The sequence below is a fragment of the Dermacentor albipictus genome, chromosome 7, assembly GCF_038994185.2.
Source record: "Dermacentor albipictus isolate Rhodes 1998 colony chromosome 7, USDA_Dalb.pri_finalv2, whole genome shotgun sequence".
Taxonomy (NCBI): domain Eukaryota; kingdom Metazoa; phylum Arthropoda; class Arachnida; order Ixodida; family Ixodidae; genus Dermacentor; species Dermacentor albipictus.
The window spans coordinates 80,262,144-80,288,177 of NC_091827.1; the positions used below are offsets into that span (position 1 = coordinate 80,262,144).

The following is a 26,034-nucleotide window of genomic DNA, read 5'->3' on the forward strand; positions in this document are numbered from 1 at the left end:
CGTGTATCCCGGGCTAGTTCGAGCTTGGAAAAACATTTTCTCCGCAGCATGCCACTTTTGCCAATGCTTCAGTCATGAGAGCTAGCGCTTTCTGATGACATTATACGGCAACGTGCTCGGCCCTGTCTCGCCTTTACCAGTCCTTTTTTACTTTGACGCACGGCGACATGTACCGATGTCGGGTGCTGTCCACGTTATAAAAGAACATTATAACAAAATACAAGACGTCCCACCATCGCCTGCATACTGTTTTCCTGGTCCTCACCTGGCTGCAGTCGTCCCGAACAAGCTCATATCGCAAATATACATTCCTGTGAACTACATTGCTCGGTATACCTAGCTGGTCACGTTTGCAGCACGAAAAAAAAAAAAGACAGAGAGGCTTTAGAACTCCACATCTGAGGGCTGCTGCAGGAGGCAGCTAACAATATGGGAACCGTGCACATGCAAACAGCTACTCAGCTAAATCTGCAACGTGCCCTCAAAAAAGAAACAAATCGAGTTCACGTGCCTTAGTATACCTACCTAAACTTGCAATTGCAGGATGAAAAAAAAAGAAGCTATCAAGCTTGATATCTAAGGGCTGCTACAGGAGCTAGCTCTCTTCCTGTGCAATATAAGAGTGAGTGGAGAAGAGAAATAGAGAAAAATAGAGAAATAGAGAAATAGAGAAAAAAAATAGCTTCTCTAGCTAGTTTTGCAACGTTCATAAGTGAACTACATTCCTCGGTATACCTAGCGGGTCAGGTTTGCAGCATGAAAAAATAAAAAAATAAAAGCTTTCGAACTCCACATCTGAGCGCTGCACCAGGCGGCACCTCGCTTTATGGGAACCGTGCACAAGAGAACAGCTCCTCAGGTAAATCTGCAACATGCCCTCAAAAAAAGAAAAAAATCGTGTCCACGTGCCTTAGTGAACGTACCTGGAGTCGCAATTGCAGCATGAAAAAAAAAACTATTGAGCTTGATATCAAAGGGCTGCTACAGGAGCTAGCTCTTCCTGTGCACCATGCACAATAGAGAAAAAAAGAGCTCCTCTAGCTAGTTTTGCAACGTCCATAAATGAACTACATTCCTCTGTATACCTAGGTGGCCACGTTTGCAGCACGAAAAAAAAAGAAAGATAGGCTGTCGAACTCCACATCTGAGGGTTTCTGCAGGAGGCAGCTCACTTTATGGGAACCATGCACAAGAAAACAGCTCCTCAGCTAAATGTGCAACATGCCCTCAAAAAAAAAAACGCACACACACAGTTCACATGCCTTAGTATACCTAGCTAGCCGCAGCATGAAAAAAAAGAAAAGCTGACAAACTTTAAATCTAAGGGCTGCTAGAGAAGCTAGCTCCCTTTCTGTGCACCATGTGCAATGGAGGAGAAAAAAAAAGCTCTTCCAGCTAGTTCCTCAATGTCCATAAATAAACTACATGCCTTGGTATACCTTACTAGTGCGAATGATCGCAGCTGGCGAGAAAGAAAAACTGCTGACGAGCTCAATATCCAAGGTCACTGCAAATGCCATGCATAATGAAAGAAAGTTATCGGCTAGCCCTAAAAAAAGGGTAATAAAAGAAAAGCTCTCGATGACGGTAGCCTTATGGGCTCGCTGGAAGGCAATACGAAATTTGTCGTAGTACAGGCACAATGACAGGGACAAGTAATAATAATAATGATAATAATAATAATAATACTCTTATTGCCAATAATCAAATCAGTACATTCATACAGGCCTGCCAAAGCCTTTGAAGGCTTGAGTGGCAGTGCCTGGCAGGCAGCAAAACCGTAAACGGTACATTGATATACCAGTTATAAGCAGCGAACTCAAGTATACAACACCAAAAAAGGTTATTAGAGTTTATACAGTGTCTATGAAAAGAAATTTCATTGAGCATAATGAAACACAGAAGTACAGCAATGTGTGTCAACAAAAATTACCGTGAGAGGATGCATAACCATATACCAGACTGACCGTCATGGTGCAAAGGAATGGCACAACCACATGCACAAAGCACACACAGTAAGGGTAAATAAATGGAACAAGTACGCCTTTACGAACAGACACGCCTTAGCAGTCTCTTTAACTTATATTTCGTTTTTGCACAAAATGTGCTGTGCTGTAATTTATTGAAGTAGGTGGGCACATAATGGGCCCGAGCTCTAGTACCGTACCTTGTGGAACAACGTGGCCTCCAAAAGGGGTCCCTGGGCCTTAAGCATCGGGAAGCTGTGTATGGAACTAGGAATTGACTGCACCAGAAGTCTTTCAAAACAGCCGTTTGCGTTAAAAGATCACTGAAATTCGGCATCGAAAGTACTTTGAAACGGTCTGTGTCAGCATTCAGGTTCAGATCATAAGATATGTTTTTTAAGAGGGAGTGCAGTATCGCATTTATTCTGTTGTGCCAGCGGACAGCACAGTGCCCGTAAATTGTTATTCCATACCGGAGTAGACTGTAGCCTAAAGCATGCGGTATAGTTTTCCTTACTGATAAGGGCATGTAGTATCTTACATTTTACAGTAGACAGGATACGGCGCGGAGCTTTTTACAAACGTAAGCAAGGTGACTGTTCCAAGAAAGGTCGCTATCAAGATATAAACCAAGATATTTTACAACAGGTGAGTACTTTAAAGGTCAACAAGAACAAGCTGAACAATCTGAAGAATGCCAAACAAGAGGATAACAAGACACCTGAACTGGCACACTGCAAGCAACTTCCAACATATTTTATTTTTATGCGAAGCATATTACTAGAGCTCAACCCAGCTCCTCAGGTGCGGCGGTGTCGCCTTCAATACCACGTGACACCGTGACGTCACGACAGAGGAGAACCGGGGCTCCAACTCGCGGCGTCGCTCGCGGCGTCGCGGCGGTGTATAAGCAGCTGCGCTTGCCTCTGCTAGACACTCACGAGGTGAGATGCCTCCTGGAGACAGAGCTGCTCGTTGGAATGCGAAGCGAAGGTTGCGGCGTGCTACAGAGACTGTTTCTAGGTGGCTTTGCTACGGCGCAGCGACTACGCGCACCGCATCTGATGCGGTGAGCGTCGAGCAACGCAGCGTTCGGCGCGACAACGAAATGTGCGCCTGAGCAATCGCCGCACGCCTCAGCCGAAGCCGACGACACCGGCTTTTCTGCGACACGAGCTCCTTAACGCTGTCGCGTTAAAATAAAGGCTAGTATGCTTCGCATCCTGGGCTTAACCTTAGCTAAGCCACAGCCATTTTTTTAGAGATCATGGACACCTGTATATTGCTAGTTATGCACAAAGAAAACAGGCGGCACAAGTGAACACTTCCGAGTCCAAATGAATTATTAGAAGGCGTGTTGTTTAATTCAAACAAAGGTATTCTAGTTCTTTTTTTCTTTTTGATAGCCATGCTGGGAGTTTCCTAATGATGCATGCATCACCGAAAGTTGACATGTTTCTAGCTTGTTCCTAATTTGTTTTTGTTTATTTCTTGCATGGCGAGAAAATGCTTCCTGCAGGCCTTTTCTACAAAATCGTGCCAACTTATCAGCCACTGAAATAAAAGGCTAATGGTATTCCTTCAAGCTCTCTCTTCTAATATATGGCAGAAATCTGCATTCTTGGTGATAACAGTTCTCTCGTCGATGGTGCTTGTATCATGCGGTTGCTGAGAACTTGTCTTGTGTTTTTTAATTCAGCCTCCTGGCGATTCACATCAGCATATCGTTATCTCTAAACATGGCCTAAACATGCACCTTGTCTGAAGCTATTGTGCACAAAGTTGGTGCACGAGTTTTTCAGTAGATTTTTGTCTATTCGCCTCTTTAAAAAGTTTGTTATGCATGTAATGAAATGGCAAGATTTGCTTTTTTGCTTTACGATTGTAGTAGCAGAATCAATTTGGTCCTAGGAACCTAGAGCAAGTAAGCCGCTTTTACCATTTCATTCCATTCATATAAATTGTGTTAAGCGGGAAATACTAATGAAATCATGCCAGCAATTCCCCCACAACTGCTTTCAACAACGCGCACATCTAGGATATGCTGGAGCTATGAACACCTATCAGTCATCAGAGGTCTGTTTAAAAAAAATCTGAAGAAATTCTCAACAATCGCATAATACAAGCAGCATTAACAAGCGGAATGCTGTTGTCATCCTCAATGGGACATGATTTCAACACATTAAATGATATAGCTGGAAGGAGTAATGTTAGCCCCACTCTTTCAGTGCTGTAAGTTAGTAAGCCTCTGTAGGAAGAGAAGGCCTGAAGGAAATGCTTGCTTCACACGCAAAAATAAAGCATACGTAAGCACAAATGCATAATATGCACCTGGTCTTTCAGAAATTACGTTCCTCTCACTTGTGGAAAGAACTATATCGCTCACATCTGTAGATGCATAAATAATTAGCTAGAGGAGCTCATAATCAAAGCTGTGAATGTGGAATCCGATGGTTTCGTTGACCTCCAATTCCAGAGATGCAACTGTAGACCCATGACAAAAGTGAATTAAGGGCAAAAGCAAATGCAAACGACGTGCTTGTTTACGGAAGCAAGAAACATTGCAACTTTTCATGATACATGCATCAGTATATCCCCAGTATCTTTGAAAAAAGAAGTAGAGCATCTCTGCTTGTGTTTAACAACACACCGAACAATCAGTTTGGCCTCAAAAGCTTTAGCTTGTGGTTTCTGTGGTTTTGCTGGCGATTACCTAGCAACGCACGTATGTCCCATAGTACCTTGAGTGGTACACGCTCAAATGTGAAAACTGGAAATAAATCTGTTTTTGATGTTGGCACTGTGTGTGGTCCTATATGCGTCTCCTTTGTCAGCCTTGCCAGCACAACTAAACAGAAAAGTTCACATGGCTTACACTGCGATTCTGGCAGGAAAAAAAAGGCTGACGAACCAGTTTTCTGACCACCACTTCAGTAGCTAACTTGTCTCTTGAGCCCTACGCACAATGGAGGAAAAGCTCCTTAGTTAGCCCTGTAAAGCACTATAAGAAATGATGTGCCTTGGTACACATTGCTCGTGCGACAATTTCAGCAGGGGAAAAAAAAGCTGATGAACTCAAGATCTGAGGGTTGCTACAGGAACCCTTTCATTTGCTCGCCCTCCTGGACAACCTTGTAGTGACTTGTAGCTGTATATCTCAAGATTCCTTAGAAATGACCATTCAGGAGAGTCAGCTTCTTCGCTTATATTAATGAACAACATAAACAAAAATAATAATCAAGCCAAAGTGAGAATGCAGAGCGAAGCTTGTTCTTAAGCTGATTCAGAAGCTTTGGGCTCAGAATTGTACAAATTGATGAACTCAAGAGCTTTGATGCGTGGCTTGGTTTGGGTCAAGCCCAAGAATGCATGTTCAATAAAAGTAAGCAGCCGGTGGGCCTTCTTTGGGTATTTAATATTGAAAACCCAAAATGCTGCGAACATGCAAGCAAACGCTCAAAGCAGGCAAGAAGCTTCAAACATCATGTGGCAGTGCACATATAGGAAGTATGCACTGTTGGCAACCATGACGCAAGGTTTCAGTGGCACATCATTTGTCTGCAGGACCAAACACACGAGTTACTTCGACAAAATGCATAGAATGAAAATTGATAGGGCATGTATAGCTACAACAGCACAACTGTATGCAATTATATATATTGCATAACTTGCTTACTACGGTAAAAAGTGTACTGAGGTTGTCTCCACAGCGAGAAGCTACTAGTTCCATGAGACATAGCACATAGTCTTCTGAAAAATAAAGAGTGGGGGAACGGGATAATGAAGAGATCATGTGAAGACTATTTTAAATCAAAGCACTGATTTTTAATTATTAGAACAAATTGTAGACCACATTTGTCAACTGCTAGTGTTGACATAGAAAGGAGAAGAGCAATGGTGGTGAAAAGCTGAATTATGCAAACAAAAAATATATTACATTCCCAATGAAACGAAGTTTTCTCCTGCCTTATTGTTCTTTCACCTAAGCTAGCATGCAACTTCCCTCAACCCTGCAAGCTAACTTCATAAAGAGAAAACAATAAGCAATTTAAACATTGTAGTATGAACTGGCTCTATCGAGATAATATGCTTAAATCAATGCTTATAAATCTTCAAAGTGCTGTGCCAAGGACAACTTGCAAATATGGAATATTGTAGACTGGCTGAGCCGCGCACTTCGAAACATAGTGCAACAGGCGAAATCTGGTGGCTAGCATGTCTCGTTTTCTGGCATGGCACACAAGCACAAAAAGCCGACACATATTTTTAATGATCCAGAAATTCAAGAACATTATATGAAGGCTTGTTCCAAGGACTTCAATGCCGCATCACGAGATCCCTTAAGAATAAAGACAGCAACAAAGAGGCCACGAGTCCTGAAGTTTCAAATGAAAACTTTCATTGAATTTTTAGTGGCATATCGCTAATATATAGCGAATTTAAAGCTTACTAATGTGTTACTTGGAAGCTAACTAGTTGCACTCCAGAAAAACAGCCCAGCAGCCAAAAGTGGCATGTGAAAGAATGTATTATGTTACAGAAGTGAAAATGAGGCTAACTGGAAAAAATTCGTTTTCGTGCTTTGGCACAAAGCAAGAACACAAAGTTATAGAAGTATGCAATGGCACAACATATTAGGTGTGGTTGTCTTTTGTGTAGGGGTGAGTGAATAGCAATTTTTGAGAACAAATCTAATACGAATCAAATGGTGCCATTAGCCAATCGAATTGGATATTGAATAGTTTTTGAATAATGAGCAGTCGTTATCAAACCAATATAAAATGATGTTCACGTGCTACTATCTGTCATTACAAAGTATGTTATGAACAGTTTATTGAAAGCACAAATGAAGCAGTAAGAACCAACAAGTAGTTTCTTAACATGCACAGGACCCTTCAGAGTATGAATTATTCGATAGGTTCTAGAAAAATATTCTAATTCACGAATAGCGACTATTTGATTCGAAAACAAAATCCCATAGGCCACCGTGTGATTGATTATTCGAAAGTTATAAATTTTTGCACGCCCCTTCTTTCGTGTCCGCTCTCTGCTAAGGCACCACTATGTTGCTAGGTTAAAGGTTACTCAGTACCACAGCAGCCGACTGCCACATACCAAAATTGCTGAAATAAAATTGAGAAAAAAAACAATGTGCCAATACAGTGTCATGCTGCTGATACACATTGCTGTTGTATTTTCCACGAATCTATTGGATATTGATTCGGACAATGAATCATGCACCACAATGAATCATGCATAACCAAGGGGCCTATATTGTAAATTTGTATCAGGTACCAATGGACACTGATGACAAGACCTTATGTGGTTGGGCAATCATTCATTAAAAGTAAGTGCAATTTTGCCAAGCCATTACCGGAAAATTTGAATAACTTCCGTAAAAAGCAAATTTCTAGATATTGCTTAAGAAGAAAAGCCACAGCTTATACTTAAGAAAATGCTACCTGCAGATCTGGATTTCAAAAATCGTGCTAGTAGGGTCTGTATAGACATTGTGTAAACCTAATATTTGCACTGGGTAAACATAATAGTATATGCAAAAGTAAATAAGTGCCCAGATTTTTACCAAAACCTGTTGATAAAGCCGCCATTTCCGCTTCGGTCCCATTCTTCAGAAAGACATTCAACAAGTGGGTTAGTCCTGCTTCCTAGCTATGGAGAATGTCACACTTAAAGAGTATATCGAACTCCATAATCAGCAGGAAGTAAAGAAAATATTAGTCGCTGTACATCTAATAGAACACATCTGAGCATACCGATGACTTAGTTGACAAAAAAGGAAAAAGCACTAATGCTTCTGCCACATCCAACAGTCTGCAGCTGTTCCTGACGTGCTTTGGCTCTTGCCAAAAGCCGCGGCCGGAGCTCTGCGTCATCAGATGATGATGCATTGACATTCAACCAGTCTCTGTGTCTCTCCACTGACTCTGCAGTCTCCCCGTGAACAAGGTGGCTGCAGTCCTGTAACATGCCAAACAATAGATCGATGCCTAAGCATGTGCCATCCTGAAGTTTTCAATTCAAGAAAATTCCACTACTGCAGACGTGGCAACTATGTCCTAGGCTTGATGTTTTTTTCTCTGTTAAATAAACCTTGCCAGCTTCATCTCTAACCTAGCTGTACCATCCTAGTAAGACAAAAACTTACAGTTATAATAAAGCTGCCATTTAAGATCTTGCACAAGATTGCAAGAGCCTACAAAATTGCAGATATGCAAGTATGCTCAATGAAGAAAAAAGGAACAAAACATTTGGTGCCAAGTTACAGCAGTAAGTTGATTTGAATAACACCCGCATCCTGTACTGCACATTATGCATGCTATAGAAAGTTGTTACTATAATTCAGATTGGTGCCTTTTATTATGGCATCTTAAAGTGCAGATTGGAACAGTAAACAAACTATTGTTTTTTTTTGTAAGTAAAATTATACTTCTTTGGATTTGTAATTGTGACAGTTCCAATTTGAACTCACAGACAAGCAAGAGATCCTGCCGCTTGTGCCTTCGTCGGAGACAGACGTCGTGGTCGCAGACTTGTGCAAGAACTTCCTTTTAATTTCCTCCATTCTCTCTGTACACCACTCTGTCTTTTTTCTCATGTTTTTGAACTTGTTTCGAATGCCCAATACCCAAGAACCTGTTAACAAAAAGACAAAAACAAAAACACAGTGGTCAGCAATAGATGAAGGACGAGGCACATCATTATTATTTTGATAGTCACTTAAGAAGTATGTGACGATCAATGTTGATGCAATTCTTCTAAAACCTAGCTAGACTCAGGAGAGTATGGAGCACTTCTCACCGGCGAAGATAGATTCAGAGTTTCTTAATTTTATGACCAATTACAACAAAAGAATACTAGCTCATTAAGCCAACTTGTGGTCTGCCTGCCTGCTTTGAAAATCTTACTTGCAAAGGCTTGGAAAGCAGTCGTTCTACAAAAACCATCCTGGGCCAAGGGGCCACAACCGCTCTTCAAATTATCAAAGCTCTTCATATAACTTTTTATTGGAAACCTAATTCTTCTGAGTGTAGAAAATCCCTGAACGCGTCACATGTCACTAATCATTATAAAAATCTTGCTCGCCACGCCACTGCTTCCACGTATTATGTCCATCAAGTGTGGGTACTTGCTCACAAACTGCTGCGCTGCGACTAGTTACAACTGCCTCGATGGGTACCTGTGGTAGAGAAGGAAAAGTTTGTATGGCCCTAGCAACTACAGCACACCAGTATATCTGGAAATGTTTCTTAGCAGTTTCGAAGATCAGAAATGTTTAGGCAGTGAATAACGGGAACTTCATGCTGGTTTTTCTGAAGTGTTCAAATTACCTTATACAGTAAGATACTAGCTTGCGTTACACATCGAAAAATACACTGCTTATTGAAAGTAAATGTCGTGCAAGCACTCTCATTCAAGAACTCTGCCTGGAAAAAAAGGATTGATGATTGGCGCATTTGCAAGTACATGTGCTTGGCATCAATTAGTAAAACTGATGGTCCCATGAAACATGTCGGCTGTATCCAGAGCCTTCCGCTAAACAAATTACAAGTGTATATAATGCATTACTTAAATGTAGTAAGCACCTGTTGTTTGTTTACCCATATTTAATTTTACGCTAAAGGTGGATGTAAGTGGGAGTGGGCATGGAAGCACAATGAAGATGCGGGACTCACGTTTCTTCTTGTTCCTTGTGCAGTATATCGGCGTGTTCTTGGACTGCGGTGGGATGCACAATACGCCCTTCTTCAGCGCCAGCATCACATCTGCGCATGCGGGCACAAGACTGCAGCGGTGGAGCGCAGCTGACACCCACGGCTATCAACGGATCCACTATTGCCGGCAGTGGCGCTTCGTACTGCTTCCTTGGGCTTCACAGGGCAGCTGCAGTGACATCGTCAGCGGAGCACTTAAAAGGCAGCTTAGTGGCCTTCCCCTTCAGTGGGCATGGAAGCACAATGAAGATGCGGGACTCACGCTTCTTCTTGTTCCTTGTGCAGGTTGGTCATATTTCCCTACTGCCCAGAAAATGTTACAAATCAGATGACCCTTTTGTAATTGTGCTTCCATGCCCAGAAGCCTTGCTTGAACCTTTTTGTGCATTGTTCTTAGCTATGCGTGGTGACGTTGAAGAAAATCCAGGCCCGCCTACGGATGAGATGCTTCGTATGGTGAAAGAAACTAATGAACGATGTATACGCATAGAAGCCAATCAAACTAGCATGGCGCAGGCAATTGCTGAGCTTAAGACAGCGCAGGAGTCGTTTTCTGGTGCAATTGTGGAAATAAAGGAGCGCCTAGATGCAGTCGAAGAGCAAACTGCTGTGTTTGAAAACTGGGAGCAAGAAATGACAGCCATGCGCCGGGAACTTCGGCGTGTGCAAGATGACTACTTCGCGGCCCATTCGCGATTAGACGACGCAGAAGATCGGTCGCGACGTGATAATTTATTATTTTTTTTGGAATAGCCGATGACGCGTCAGAGACATGGAGTCAGTCCGAAGAAAAAATTGTTGGGTTTGCTTCTGACAAACTGGAGATGTGCTTATCAGCAGACCAAATAGCGCGTGTCCACCGAATCGGTCGTTTTACACGGGAAAAAAAATAGACCAATAATTGTCAAGTTCTGTGCCTCCAAAACCAAGGAGGCTGTTCTTTCTAAACGAACCTTGCTCAAAGATGACGAGGTTAGCATAAGTGAAGACTTTTCACCTGCGACGCGACTGGCTCGTAAAAAACTACTGGAATTCGGCAAGGCACTTAACACGAAGTTCAAACTGCGCCATAACAAACTTCTCATTGATAATAAATGTTACATCTATAACTCTGTCGAAGACAAGGTGCATGAACAGAGTTCTATTCCTAATGCACCCAGGGCTGAAAAGCCGTCCTTAAAATCAACTCGGTCGGGTAAGGTGTACTCTGGCACTGGCTAGGACAGGATGAGGGGAGGTGACCCGACAGTTGGTGCGTCTGTGCTATTTACTAATATACGCAGTTTCTACCCCAAAAAAGATAACTTAAATGCGTTAATTAATGACTATAATGCTGATCTTGTCGTACTAACGGAAACCTGGCTTTCTAGCCGCATATCTGATTCGGAGTTATTTCAGTGTAACAAAAAATTTAATGTTTATCGTCGTGATCGCACTGATAGAATGGGTGGAGGCGTTCTCATTGCCATTAATAAAAACATTGAATCTTATCCTATCCATATTAGTAGCAATCTAGAAATAGTGTGGTGTTGCATTACTCTTAATTTTAAAAAACTGATCTTCGGCGCTTGCTACCGTCCCCCTACCTCGGGTGACACTTTTTGTGCAGATTTTCATGATTGTTTAAACCAGATTGTTGTGCGTTTCCCTGGTGTACCACTTTTTATTCTGGCGACTTTAACTTTCCCACGATCAGATGGTCCCAGTTGTGTGCCTTTTCAGAACCAGCATGCGTGGACGCGGTCGCATTTCTTAACACGTACTGACTTTCACCTATCACAGATTGTTCACCTACCGACGCGTGTAACACCCACTACTTCGTCCTTACTCGATCTCGTCCTTACATCTGCTCCTGATATGACGTCACTCGTTACTCATGTGCCTGGATTAAGTGACCATGATGTTCTTCATTTTACATTGTCTATTCCATCTACACGTGCACAAAAACGGCTCAAACAAATACGGGACTACAACTGTGGCAATTACGATGCTATTAACATTGAACTTTCCTCCTTCCTTGACAACTTAATTTCAACCCATAATGAGCAGTCCTTCGAAGAACTTTGGAATTCTTTTAGAACAAAAGTAGTTGATCTAACTAACAAATTTATTCCTTTACGAGCTGTTTACGACAACACTAACGCTCCCTGGTATAACAGATATCTCAAGCGGTTATCGAACAAAAAAAGCAGGCTGTTTCACAGTGCGAAAAAAGCGCCTAACCCAGAGAGATGGGCTGTATACAAAGCCGCTTCTACGGCATATTCAGAGGCACTGAAAACGGCGAAATTTACCTTTTTTCACTCAACGCTTCCGTCCTTACTCAAAACTAACCCTAAACGCTTTTGGAACACAATGAAAAGCAGCAATAACAATGACGTATCTCTCAATAACAATGGTGAACCAGTTCCGAAGCATCTTTGCGCCTCAATCTTTAATGACACCTTCACAAACTTGTGCTGGGACCCAATATTCACTCTTCCTTCTTATCCGAGAGCACATCTTACAGCTATGGATCCCATCATGCTTGACCCAGCCAGCATTCGTGCTATTATTAACAGACTAAAACGATCATCTTCATGTGGTCGGGATGGCATCAACGCTAAATTCTTGCAAAACACTAATGAGTACAGCTCTATCATTTTGAATTACATTTTCACCAAATCGCTTAACGATGGATGCTTGCCCAAGGATTGGAAAATAGCCAAGGTCGTGCCTTTTTACAAGTCTGGTGACGCACACAACCCAAGCAATTATCGTGCGATATCACTAACATCTGTTCCCTGCAAAATATTAGAACATGTCATATTTGCACACTTAGTTAACTTCTTGGAGTCGAATAACTTTTTTCATCCATCCCAGCATGGTTTTCGTAAACATTTTTCTTGTGAAACACAGCTACTAACATTTACTAATGACCTTCACGCGTTCCTTGGTGCCGGCCTCATCACTGATTGCATATACTTGGATTTTGCGAAAGCCTTTGATAGTGTAAACCATGAGCTCCTTATACTAAAACTAACCAGCCTAAACATTGACCCTTTAGTACTGCACTGGATACGCGACTTTCTTTCTAACCGGACTCAATTCGTCACGGTGAATGGAACCGATTCCCTGGAGGCACCTGTTTCCGCCGGAGTGCCACAGGGTTCAGTCTTAGGCCCATTACTATTTTTGATTTATATTAATCATTTACCTACTAGCATAGCTTCTTCTGTCTGTCTTTTTGCTGATGATTGTGTTATCTACCGCAACATTTCTAATTACACTGATACAATAATCCTTCAAAGTGACCTAAATAATATTTCTGCTTGGTGTCAAACGTGGAAAATGAAGCTTAACATTCGTAAATGTAAATCAATGAGAGTAGCGCGTAATAACATGCCTTGCCCAAACTACCGTCTTCACAGCACGGCGTTAGAATCTGTAACTACCTATAAATACCTCGGTGTACATATTACTAATGACCTTTCATGGAAGTACCACATCGAGCACGTACCTTCAAAGGCCAATTGCATGCTTGGGTACCTGAAAAGAAACTTCTCTCTCGCACCTTCATCACTCAAGCGACAATTGTACATCACTTATGTCCGATCTAATCTCGAATATGCATCGTCAATATGGGACCCTGGCTTTGCAACTCTTACCAATAACTTGGAGGCAATGCAGAATCGCTCAGCACGTTTTATCCTAAGTGACTATCATCGAACTTCCAGCGTAACTAACATGAAATCGATACTTAATCTGCCCCCGCTTGCAAATAGACGGAAACTATCTCGACTTGCATTGTTTCATAAGATCTATCATCATAATCATGTTCTTAGGACGCGTCTGATTAAACCGCCTAATTTTGTTTCATCTCGACTTGATCACAGCCATAAAGTCCATGTCCCTCACCAAAACACTGCAACATACTCGCACTCTTTCCTGCCCAAAACCAGCCTCGACTGGAACAATCTTCACGCCTCATTAGTTAACATTACCAACTGTGACCATTTTCGTGAAGCTCTTTCCAGCGAAATTTAACGCATTCCAACTTTTTTTTCTCTATGTTGGTTGGAAACTTCATCTTTTAGTGTCTCAATCGGTTGCAATGGTATGTTCTTGCCGTAATCATTGTATCAATCCAATTGTATCAGCCCAATCATTGTATAAGCCGTGCATGACAGTGTGAATTTTTGTTATTAGAAATTACATTCATTCCCATTTTTTGAAATTTTTGATTGTGTATGTGCAAATAACTGAACTTATGTTGAATGATTGACCCCCTCCCCTCTATAATGCTTGTATGCCTTGAGGGTACAATAAATAAATAAATAAATAAATAAAGGAAAGCAAATATTGCAACTTGGATTATGGTTCCTAGGCAAAGTTTTTATTATACATCAAACAATGTCTATCTCATTCAAGACAACGGTAACAAGGTCATTAAAAATGACTTGTAACATGAAACCCAATGCATAAAATGCAGTCGTGTAGCATTCTTGAAAGAGTCGGTCGACAATAAACCGCCGAGGCGAACTACTGATGGGGGTTCCACTTTCGAGCACCCTTTCATAGGCATCAAAATTTGGGAGTTTAAATTCCAGATAGTCCTGCTTGTTCTGCAAAGGTACGGTAACCACCTCATGCTCGCCAGGAGAGCTGAAAGAAAGTGACCGTTTAATATTTTTTTTCGTCACATATTCAGAGGTTAACAAGGGAACAACAAAACGTCCGACATTGATCGAGGTCTTCATTATTTAGCCACCACCGGTAGGGAAAGCTCCACACATCCTAATACAACAGAAATGTAGAATAGTAAAATGAACGTTCCTACGAATGAAAGCGTCTTCTTTTTTTCTCGTGCTATTAACGATGACGACATTTACAGGTTATTTTGATAATATCCAATTGCTCCTGTCCTGCGACTACCCATTCCAGCTAGCACCTGCGAATTTCTCAATTTATTCACCCCCCTAGTATTTTGCCGTCCTCGACTGCAATTCCCCTGTCTTGACCCCCATTCTGGAACCATAACGGTCCACCGGTTATCTAACCTACACATTACATAACCTGCCCAGCTCCATTTCTTGCTCTTTATGTCGATTAGAATGTCGGCAATGCCGGTTTGCTCTCTGATCCACACCGCTCTTTTATTGTCGCTTAACGTAACGCCAATCATTCTTCCTTACATCGCTCCTTGGGCAGTCTTTAACTTGTTTTCGAGCTTCTGTGTCAGTCTCCAAGTTTCTGCCCCATATGTTCACACAGGTAGAATGCATTGATGGTAAACCTTTCTTTTTTAGTGAAGATGGTAAGCTTCCAGTAGGTATCTGTGTATGTCCGCGGTATGCGCTCCAACCACTTTTTATTTTTCTGTAAATTTCTTTCTCACGATCAGGATCCCCTGTGAGTATTTGTATTAGGTAAACGTATTCCTTCGCAAACTCTAGAGGCTGGCTGGTGATCGCGAACTATTGTTCCCTTACCAGGCTAATGATCATTATCTTTGTTTTCAGTATATTAATCTTCAACCCTACTCTTAGACTCTCTCTGTTAAGGACCTGAGTCATTTGTTGTAACTCGTCCCCAGTGTTGCTGAATAGGACACTGCCATCTGCAAACCGATGGTTGCTAAGATATTCGCCATAGATCCTTACTCCTAAGCTGTCCCAATTTATTAGCTTGAATACTGATTCCAACTGCGCAGTGAATAACAATGGAGAGATTGTGTCGCCTTGTCTGACCCATTTCCTTATAGGTATCTTCCTGCTTCTCATGTGTAGAATTAGCATAACTGTATAATTTTGTAGATATTTTCCAAAATATTCACGTAAGCCTCCTCTACTCCTTCATTATGCAGTGTCCGTATGACTGCTGGTATCTCTACTGAATCAAATGCTTTTTCGTAATCTCTGATAGCCATGTAGAGAGGTTGACTGTACTCTGCAGATTTCTTGATTACCTGGTTGATTACATGGATGTGATCCATTGTACAGCATCCCTTTCTTAATCCAAGCTTTTCCACTGGTTGACTGAACTCAAGCGTTGCCCTTATTCTATAGGAAATTATCTTCGTGAATATTTCATGCAATGCTGGAAATAACCTAATGGGCCTATTATTTTTCGATTTTTTAACGTCTCCTTTTTGTGGATTAGTTTTATGATGGCATTCTTCAAGTTCATTATGACCCTTGAAGTCGCAAAACATTTCGTATAAAGGACCGCAAGCTTTTCAAGCATGATGTCTCCTCCACGTTTGAATAAATAGACCATTATTCTATCTTCACCTGCCAGCTTTCCTCATTTCATGTCTTCCATGGCCCTTCTAGCTTTATCGCAAGTTACAGAAGGAGCCTCTATAACGTGCTCATAGCTACTTTTAAAGGAGATGTCCTAGCTCGCGTGCGTGTTGTTGCTGATGATATTGCCCTGCTTACCTTTTAGTGCATACATATCGGATTGTCCTATGCCAAGTTTTCTTCTCAGTGATTTCATCCTGCGACCATTTATTACTGCTTCCTCAGCCCTTCTTGAGTTATAATTTCAAATATACTTTATTTTCTCCTTGAGAAGTTTTGACGATTCCCCGAATTCTATCTGATCTCTCGAGTGGGACTGTTCCATTCTCTGTCGGTTCTTTATTAGGTCCTTCATGGCTTGCGAGAGCTTACCTACTTGTAGCCTTGGTGCATTGCCTCCCACTTCAAGTGCTGCTTCGGAACGCAGTTAGGGTTTGATTCATTACCTATATGTCATCTGCATCTCGCTGTTCTAAGGCTGCACATTGGTTTGCAAGTACCAGCCAGAACAGGTCCGCTTTTATCCTTAATGCGCCTAGGTTGGCCTGTCTCCTCTTGATCAATTTTACTCTTTGTCACGATAAATTCAGGTGAATCCTAGACCCCACTAACCTATGAAAATTGCACTTTACCCTACCTAACACTTCTACATCCTGCACTATGCTGGGAATTACAAAGTATGAAATCAATTTCATTCCTTGTGTGACCATTAGAGCATTTCCAGGTCCACTTTTTTTGCTAGCTAGTTGCTACGCTAATGGTAATTGCATTATCAGCAACATTAATCGGGAGATTGGTACTACCGTAATGTCTATGTTTCTAGTAAATCTTGCTCTAAATATGAGGGGCTGTTGTCCGAAAGTTAATAAAATGTAACAGACATAACTTCGAATAATGATTACAAAGTCATGGCGACGTCAGGATTGCGTTCGCAAAATGTTGCTGAACTTAGTAACGACTACATATGATTCTATAGGTGGTCATAGTTTTGTCGCCAAATGTTTTCTGGTTATCAAAAAGAAAGACATTGACATAATGAAGCTAAAATTGTTTGAGAGAATTTGGCAACATGCATCGAAAGATCAAGTAGCATATCGTATTTGTGGGCGACTGAGTTAGGGCTGTGCTGCGGCACCTTTGCATATTCACAAGTGTCATTGTACAGCTTAGTGTAGCATTCTGTAAAGGGCGCTCCAATAGAGGTATCATTACTATTTTTAGATCCAATTGCTCGAGTAATTTTTTAGGTCAGCCCTTATGCGTTTCACATAATTTAGACAACACTATTGTCTCTTTTATCAGTTATGTGGTATCAGCCTTTTACATACATATTCTCAAAAAAAAAGTCAGCCTTCATTAATACATTTTTCTCTTCGTTGCGCAATATGAGGCACTAAATGCACCATGAAAAATAACAGTTCACTCAATGGCAGTAACTCTACTACAGTAGATTCGCTGATCGGTGAATTTCTCATTGAAAAAATATTTTCTCATTAGCAGTTGCTTTTTTGGAGAGCATATGACAAACGATTAAAAAGTTAGTCTTCCCAATTTATTGCGTAAATAATAAAAATACATCGTTTTCCCACCAGGGCAATGCGAATCAAGTTGATGAACGTATTGAATGAGTACCATTCAGGTACTCGTCACCACAATGAGTTCTTTTAATGTGATTAGCACCATTACGCTACGGCACTGAAGTCGTATCTATCTGTCCATTTATCTACCTAGCCTCACACCCCGACTCAGTAATCCAAGTTGTCTACTAGTTTGGAACACTAGGTATGTGCTAGTAGTTATGCATTCGTGCTAGTTTAATCGTCTTCATTTTAGCTTAGTTTAGCTTTTAGCTTGGCGCCATAATTCTGGCCTGCTGTGAACGCACATGCATGCCTATCGGTGAACAAAAGTCAATGCGGGCAGATGGTGTGTAAATCCTGCCGTGAGAACCGTCCTGAAAAAATTCAAAATGACAGGGACAATACATCGGACCATAGGCACCGACTACCGGGTGGCTCCGGTGCACCAGGCTCCTCCGGAGTTCTCCGGGGGGGGGGGGGGGGGGGAGGCTGAGCTTCTCGCCCCTGGCGATGCACGAACCCTTACTTACCCTTCCCCCCCACACACACACTCATGTAACGTGTCATTGTCAGTTTCGTCGCCCACATCGTTTCAGGTTCAATTGTTTTTACTTACTTCAACCTTTTTCTTTAAATTTATTGTGGCTAATAGCTTACTGCATCATCGTTGGCTCAGAGGTGCACGGATCCCAATTCACATTTTGCTTTTTTTCTGCAAATCCTAAGAATAAGAGTACAAGCCATTAGAAGTACCAGTGGCAGCTTCGTCATCCAAACTTTAACATTGATTAATATTTCCACGGTAAACATCATGTACATACGCAATATATTTACCTATATCTTCAGGACAAAGTTTAATACACTTTTAAACAGAACCAGGTACTCAATTAAGAATTATTTCTTAAGGTATGGATAGCTTATGTCCAGAGAATGAATATGTTGCTGTTTGTTCACTTCGCCTGAAAATGCCTTGCGTGTTTTCATGACCCTGAAAAGGAGCCGTAGACTTTAGTTACTCCTTTGCTAGAGTGTTTTATCAACGGCGTGTGAAATACACGTGAATGTTATGTGTCTCAGTATCGCTTCTCTTTCCCTCGTCAAACACACTCGTCAAAAACACTCCTAATAATTTACAACATTTACTAAGAATGGAAACATAGTCACGCATGCAGAGGTCATATATATGTGCAGGGTGTCCCAATTACCTAACATGCACCAAGATAAAAACAAGAAACGATGCGTTACTCAAAGAAAACTTAGTCTATATTGGATCCAGTACAGTCGATTATTTTCCAGTAATTTTTTGGTTACGGAGATTTAATTAGGTAATTGTAATTATTTATGTAACTTGAGACGTAGTATCATAATTATGCAAGTGTCAATGAGGCATTTGTAGGAGCAGCCAAGGGATATCTAACTATGGTATTTTCGGCGACGTACTAATTGCGTACTATTTTTTTCCGACTGATAAATGAAGAAGGGTTGAAATCTGGGCCAGTTGGTACATACTTGAACGAAAACCAGTCGTTGTGGTGTGAACCTCTCCTCTTGTCCTTTGTGTTTTTGACTGTTCTTGTTTCGTTGATGAATGAACCCAGCGATATATCGTGACTACTAGGTAACTGCGCTCCCACCCACATCCTAAAGCAGCGCCCTCGAACAGGCTCCTTCCGAATCAGACAGAACGAAGGGAAGGAAATAAATAAAAAAATCGCCGCCGAAGGTGGTTAACCAGCGAAGCTGAAACGTGCGGCCCCGTGTTTATTACTGGGTTAGTGCCTATGGTTCATTAAACGATGGCTTAGTAGGCTGCCGTATCATGGCTACGCAGTTGCTGCTTGCGCTCGGCTGCACGAGCTTTTTTTGTGCCCGGGCTGCGGCATCAGGACGGCGTAGTCGAGCTCGTTCCCGGTTCTGCTCACCGCGTTATTGATGAAAAGCTGCCTGCTCCTCAGGAGTACGTATGACACATGGCCTACCAATTTCGGAGCCGGAGAGAAACTGCTGCTCACCTGCTCGGCTGCGACGGAGAGCAACGACTTCAGTACTGGAGCAGCCAATCGCGTCCCCCTCTTTCGCTTTTTTTTTGTGCATTAACATGGGGTTGCGCTTCAGGAGTTTTCGGCGTACAGACGACAGACAGATGGATGAACGAATCAGGTAGTCATGTACAGTCGCGGACAGAATAATATGGACCAAGGGATCTCTGAAAACGTTCAATTCCCGAGCAGCCTGTAGCAGTAACCAGTAAAACTGTCCTCGACAACGTTGTTAGCATATTCAAGTCGAGGTCGAAAATGCAAATACCAGATTGCGTTGTGAGGTTGCGGAGATATTCAGCTTTTTCTTAGATGTCATGGTCCATAATATTCTGTCCGCGACTGTACATCTTCGCTGTAAAACATCGTGATCGAACTGGTGCCTTATGTGTCGCGCCTCGGTTGCAGAAACACGTTGCATGTGGTGTTAGTTGGAATTACATTCCAAAATTTTCTTTTTTGAGGGAAATTTGCGATATTTCCAACGGCGAAACGAAATGCTTCCGGGCGACATGAGAAATGTTTGATACATTCACGTTTGGCGAGTTATCAGACAATTGCACCGTGAGCAGGTTTCAGTCTAGGACGAGGGAGCTAGTTTAAGAGAGGCTAGCGCTGCTTGTTCTCTCTGTTGAGACACCGCTATTCCACTGCTCGGCCATACTCAACATACATATTTTACAGCGCCATCCTGTGGAGAGAAAAGAATGGACCTATTTCTTTCTCATGAAACTAGACACTGAAAGCAACAAGGAGACATTGTCATAAAGAATAGCATTTTAACCCTAAACTTATGCAAAACTTAAGAAATTTTCCCATTGCCTACCGGCACAGTTTTCCACACAATAGTGAGTGTATGCCGACGCTGATCAGCAATACATCAAGGCTGTAGGCAAGAACAGGTGGCCTCTGTAGCTTTAGAAGCTGTGTACGTGACTTAGAAATGCTTTCAGCAATATCATGGGCGAAAAGCAGATGATTGCATGTTTTGTGTTTTTCACATCAGTAACAACGCTAGATGGTTTATTTAGATGTGGACCTGCCTGTTCAAAAAAACTAGACATCAGAAAGGTAAATGTGTTACGTCAATATTCATAACCTTTGTCATGCATGTTTTGTGATTGTACAGGTGCACAACTGCGCTCATAGCTATGTGGCGAATTTTAAACACATAAGTTAGTAATGTTTGTTTTTCATTAGAGCAGGCCTTAACTATGCCTATGCTTTTAATGCACCTAAATTGTGCTCCATTTTTTAATTGTTGTCCGTGTTTATAGGAAATGTCGTGATATAAAACATTTCACGGCATAATAACATTGAGGGCCCACGTGCCATAACTTTAATTGTAACAAATACCCCTTGCCTCGCAATTATTTTCTAAGATATGGGTGGGATGCTATAGGGAGTGCTCTTAGAGACATGTGTTTGGCCCAGGCGGCACGTTTTAGAGATTTCTTGTGTGCTAGTTGTGGCATACAATGGCAGGCGACTACAGCGCGGAATCGCCGCATTGCGTCCTAATGAGCACAACACCTTAAATACTCTTGCTGCAGTGACACAATTAGGACAGAACGTGAGGGTTGGCGCCGGGTTTCATTTTCAGTGAGTGCCTGCTCTTCAATACCCAGTTCGTTCCCTGCAACTCAAGCTTTCGTGCTAAATCAAAGACTTCAAGGATACCAGAAATTGCCATACACCGCGGCAACACCGGAAACTTACGGATCGTGCGATGAAAAAGTAGTCCAATCTACTGCACTGCATGCATCGAACTCATGTCATGCAAGTTTGATGGTGGTGCGCAGATTGCCTGCATCGCATCAAATAAAATATCCCAATACAAAACTCGCCTTAAGAGGAACACTCATAACACTGCCGAAAGCGGAAGAAAAGGCAATGCTGAAAATGCATACGACACGTACTGAGGGTGATTACGTGCTCAAAATTAATTAACAACAGAAAACATGAGCAACTCGCATTCATGCCACTAATAGCAACTGTCTGAAGATGAAGCTGGGTGAGTTGGTGATTATTAATGGTAAAACACTTGCCTAAAAAAACAAAAGAATGAGGTAGTTTACAAACGAGAAGGAACTTAGCACTACGTGGCAACGACACTTTGCTCTCTGACAAAAGGAAGCTATGGAAGTGCCTAATAATCCAATTACCAACGGGTAGCCAGTTTCCTTCTATTCTCCCATAGCAAGAGAGCAAATCATGCGTAGAAGCAAGTAAGCTACGGAGAATCTCGTACACAGGCACGAGGGCAGCCCAAATGCGATCTTCATTGACGCTGCACTCGAAGATCAATGACTGCCACTCGGTTCAAACTTGCCAACCTCAAGAGAGGCCAGAAGATATTAAAGTACTATGCAGATTGTCACAATTGAGTAAAAAGAATTTTCCGCAGACACATCCATATCAGGGAAAATTGGAGATCAGGGCCCACCCTAACCGACTCTTTGAAGACTTAGAAATCATGGATAACCGAGGCGAGAGCATGCTACCGCGACACGCATCTGGTTAATCCGCACGAACATAAACATGAACATTCATGTCACGGTGGCCTGAACACCCGGATATGTAAAGGCCGAGAACGGCGAAGCAAACGAGGATGCAGACAACGTAGCCACCTTTATCGGCCGTGAGATGGAGCGGTTGGTGGCAGCACCGTCGAGACGTTAGTGTGGATAGGCGGTCAGCGGCACGCATTGAAATGTGCGCAGCGATGCTTCGCTGCTGGCGACTTGGGCCGATTGTATGCTAAGAACATGCGCTAACTGGGGTTAACTGAGCATATATCACCCTCCCATGCCTCTGTTTCGCCCGAAAAGCACAGAATGTTCCTATTTTACGTGAAAGTCAAGCAAACCATCGTTCAATGGGCCCTGAAATTCAGAGACAGTCTGTGTTATGGCATGTTCTTTATGCTTTCTTGAGTGTTCTGCTGATTTCTACATATACTCTTTTGGCACTGCTCTTACGCAGCTCAATTAATGCACCATTACATACTAACCATGCACTGGTTTAAAAAAGAGTGTTATGTTGCACTCTGCATCATCTCGCGTCGTGTTTTTTTTTCTTCGTTTAAATGTGAATCGGGTATTAAATTTATTTAAAAAATGGCACCACCAACAGACGGTGGTGGTGCCAACAGAATCTATTATGTGGCTATAAAGACAGCGTTCACATGTAATAAAATATGCACAGAGTGATTACTGAGCGGTATATAAATCAAATGATAAAGGCTCGAGTTAGTAAGCTTTAAGGGATGCTGCCCACCCCACTTGATACTGACAAAAACAAAGACACACAGACAGTAACAGCTATATTGAAGGGACGCTAGCGCTTCTGTGTCTGACACCAGCTAATACATGTGCTGTTGGCAATGTCCAGTTGCAAAAATAAAAAGCAGAACCACAATACCAGTTTCATTTATTGGCGAATTGGTAGCAAAAACGGCGGCAAAGAGTGATGAAACTTCCTCATCCGTAAAAATTATTATCAATATACTAACGATACTATAAATATTCATCTGCATTGTGTCAAACAGAACATGTGCATGGGATGCCGACAGAGCTTGAAAAAATCAGTGAGCATCGAGTGCCAAAATGTCACAAAAGCATATTGCAAGGACTGAAGATATGCACACTTGTCAAATGCTTTTTGGGGTGCACATTATGCACAATTCAACTCAATATAGGCGACAAAAATCAAATACGTCATGTTCAAAGAGGGAAAAAAAGGAAAGGATTCCAATACAAAACGACCAAAGCCTCACACAATAACTTGGATTAAACATTAATCAACAAAGCTCCTCTTACATTTCATTGGAGTTTCATATACTTATCGTGCAGCATATTCTTGTATTTGTGCATGCCCTGTACAAGACAAATACAGAAACAGTTTCGCAAAGCGTTGACACACCAAGGAACATATCACTTGTAGGAAATAATTCGCAAGCATTATCAGGACTTCCCCTCGATAGTACGACCTTTCTTACAATAAGTGTCGATGGGGTAAAAGCAACAAGTTCATCAAGGAGCACGAGCGCTCTATAGAAACGTTTACCTCCCGCTTTTTCCATCTACCACCGTGGAACCACAGTCTGATGGAGGTACGGCACTACCACACTACCGAACAATACAGACGTGCGCCCATGGCCTACATGAAATAGTCTGAGCCAAAGGTGGATAGATGATACTCAATGCCAAATGCGTTGTGGATAACGCGCATACAGAATACTAATTGCAGTGCACGCTCTAAAAAATAACACTTTGCTAAACTCACAAGTGAAACATGATAGGTTGCAAAGTTGTAAAAATTCCTGCATAATTATCCTAAATCATACACATAAACAGCCCACAATGATGTAGTAGATATGTTTAGGTAGCTGTGCTCTCGGAATAATCTATAAAGAAAGTGTTGAGAAATATAATGAAAAAAGCTCGGTTTTCCGACCCGTCAGCTGAGGTAGTGTGGCAGTGCCATAAATACATACGCGCAAAAAAATATCTGAGAAAGTGAACCCGTTTGACGTGACAACAAATTGTTCACATGATGAAGGTGGAGAACCTAAACTAGACCATTCGAGAAGCATATGCGCTCGTGCGAGACTTTTGTGACGTAGAGCCATGCTCCCTAATGGCCGGTAGAAAATAATATCTTTCTCTTCGCTAGCCTTGTCTCTACAGTAGGTGGATCGTGTTGGTTCTAGGCTGAATTTCTGCCCTAGTTGAACTGGCGGCGCAGAAATTCATAGCTGAAGTTCATTAAGCGGGTCTTGTTAAGGTAGCTGTTTTGCTCGCGGCTTTAACTTCACATCTCCACCTTCAGACTTCCCCAGTGAGTGGGATCTACGTCATCTGAAGGCGAATGATCAGAAGGCTATCTATGCTGAGTGGAGTAAATGCATGTGTGCAAAATGCGCTGCTGTGCACCCTTATGTGACTGTCCTCACGCTGTCGTCATTCTAGTGACATCATGCGTTTGTAATTGCGGCTGCAGCTCATGCGCTATTATCGCGCCATCGCCGACACGCTGCCATTGCCGCTGTTTCTAGCATCTGAGGTGGTCCATTAGAACATGTCAAAGTTTTTTTTTGTCATTTTAAGGTGGTGTTTTCGTTACCCGGCCATTACACATCCTGTTTTCAATCTGTATACTATGTAGAATGCGTTCTGTACCAACTGTTTCAGTTTAATTTTTTTCCTTGTGGATGTTTTCCTTGTTGTGCCGTTCTTGAATATTTCGAGGTTACACATCATCGTCATGCTAATGTGTGCTTTGTCGTACTAATGTGTGCGCTCTGTAAATTATTTTTTTGCGTAGTATTGCTGCACCTAATTAATTACGTTGTGTGAATGTACTTGTTATTTTATCTACGCTATTCTCTGTGCTGGACTGTAAGTGTGTTTTCTCTTTGAGATAATCTCGCATGAAAATGGCACCCTTTCTAAATTATGAAGAAAGTACAGTTGGAGGTAGATCTTAAATTATTGCATGTCTGAAACCCTATTTAATCAGTGACGCGTACTTGAGTGTTAGTCAATTCTCTTTTTTTACCTCGTCTTCAACATGGTACCTCATGACACGAGGTGGCATTACTGTCTTTTAGAAATTACCTATGAAGAAGGCATTCTGTGTCTGGAAATGTATCCTCAATGCACTAGTAATATTTGTTTTTTTGACGAAATTCTTAAGTAGCTCGTTGCAATAGCTCATACCCAAGAAATTTCGCGTCTAGTCCAGTAGGACAATAACTATCATGATCAGGAATGGCTCATACCACATAAACAAACACATATACAAAGTCGGAATATGAATGAAGAAACGAAGGAAAGAATGAACAAAAAATACATGAACAAAAGAAAAAAAGAAATTGGAAACATAGAAAGAATGAACTAAATTATGAAATACGGAAGTAAAGACGAAAAGAAAGAGACGTAGAAAGGACGAAATAACCTTTTGGCACTGGATAGGTTCTCGCATGTATAATTGGGGAGGTCGATGTACAGCGCCACAGATTTACTTCAAAGTGCGGCTCCTTATGCCTTGCAAGAAGTCTTACCCCTCCTATCATGTCACTTAATCCACTATCACATATGCAGTAGGCTTTCGCCTTCACGTTTTCACTAGCATAGCATGCTGCAAATTGCCTTCTTGCTCCTAACTAGTTTACGCGTTTATTGTCTTCTCATTTCGCTGTAGCTTCTTTAATCTCCCTCATGCTCTCTTGGTGAACCAGAAACATTGTTAATGACACTCTCCACTCTGCATTGTACAGCAGTTTTTAGCTTGTCTCATAATCTCAACCATAGAAAGGTACACCTAGGGTGACGAATATGTGGCGTCCCTGAAGCTACAAATTTCGTCACTGTAGAAGTAGGCGCTATCAACACATACACAACTTTATGTAGCCTCACATTTGATGC

The 26,034-nt window shown here is 41.8% G+C and overlaps 1 protein-coding gene across 4 annotated transcripts in view; it reads left to right on the top strand.

Annotated features, from left to right (window-relative positions):
• The window catches only part of LOC135898983 (uncharacterized), a 115,307-nt gene that overhangs the window by 53,772 nt on the left and 35,501 nt on the right, over positions 1-26,034 (top strand). The window lies entirely within an intron of this gene.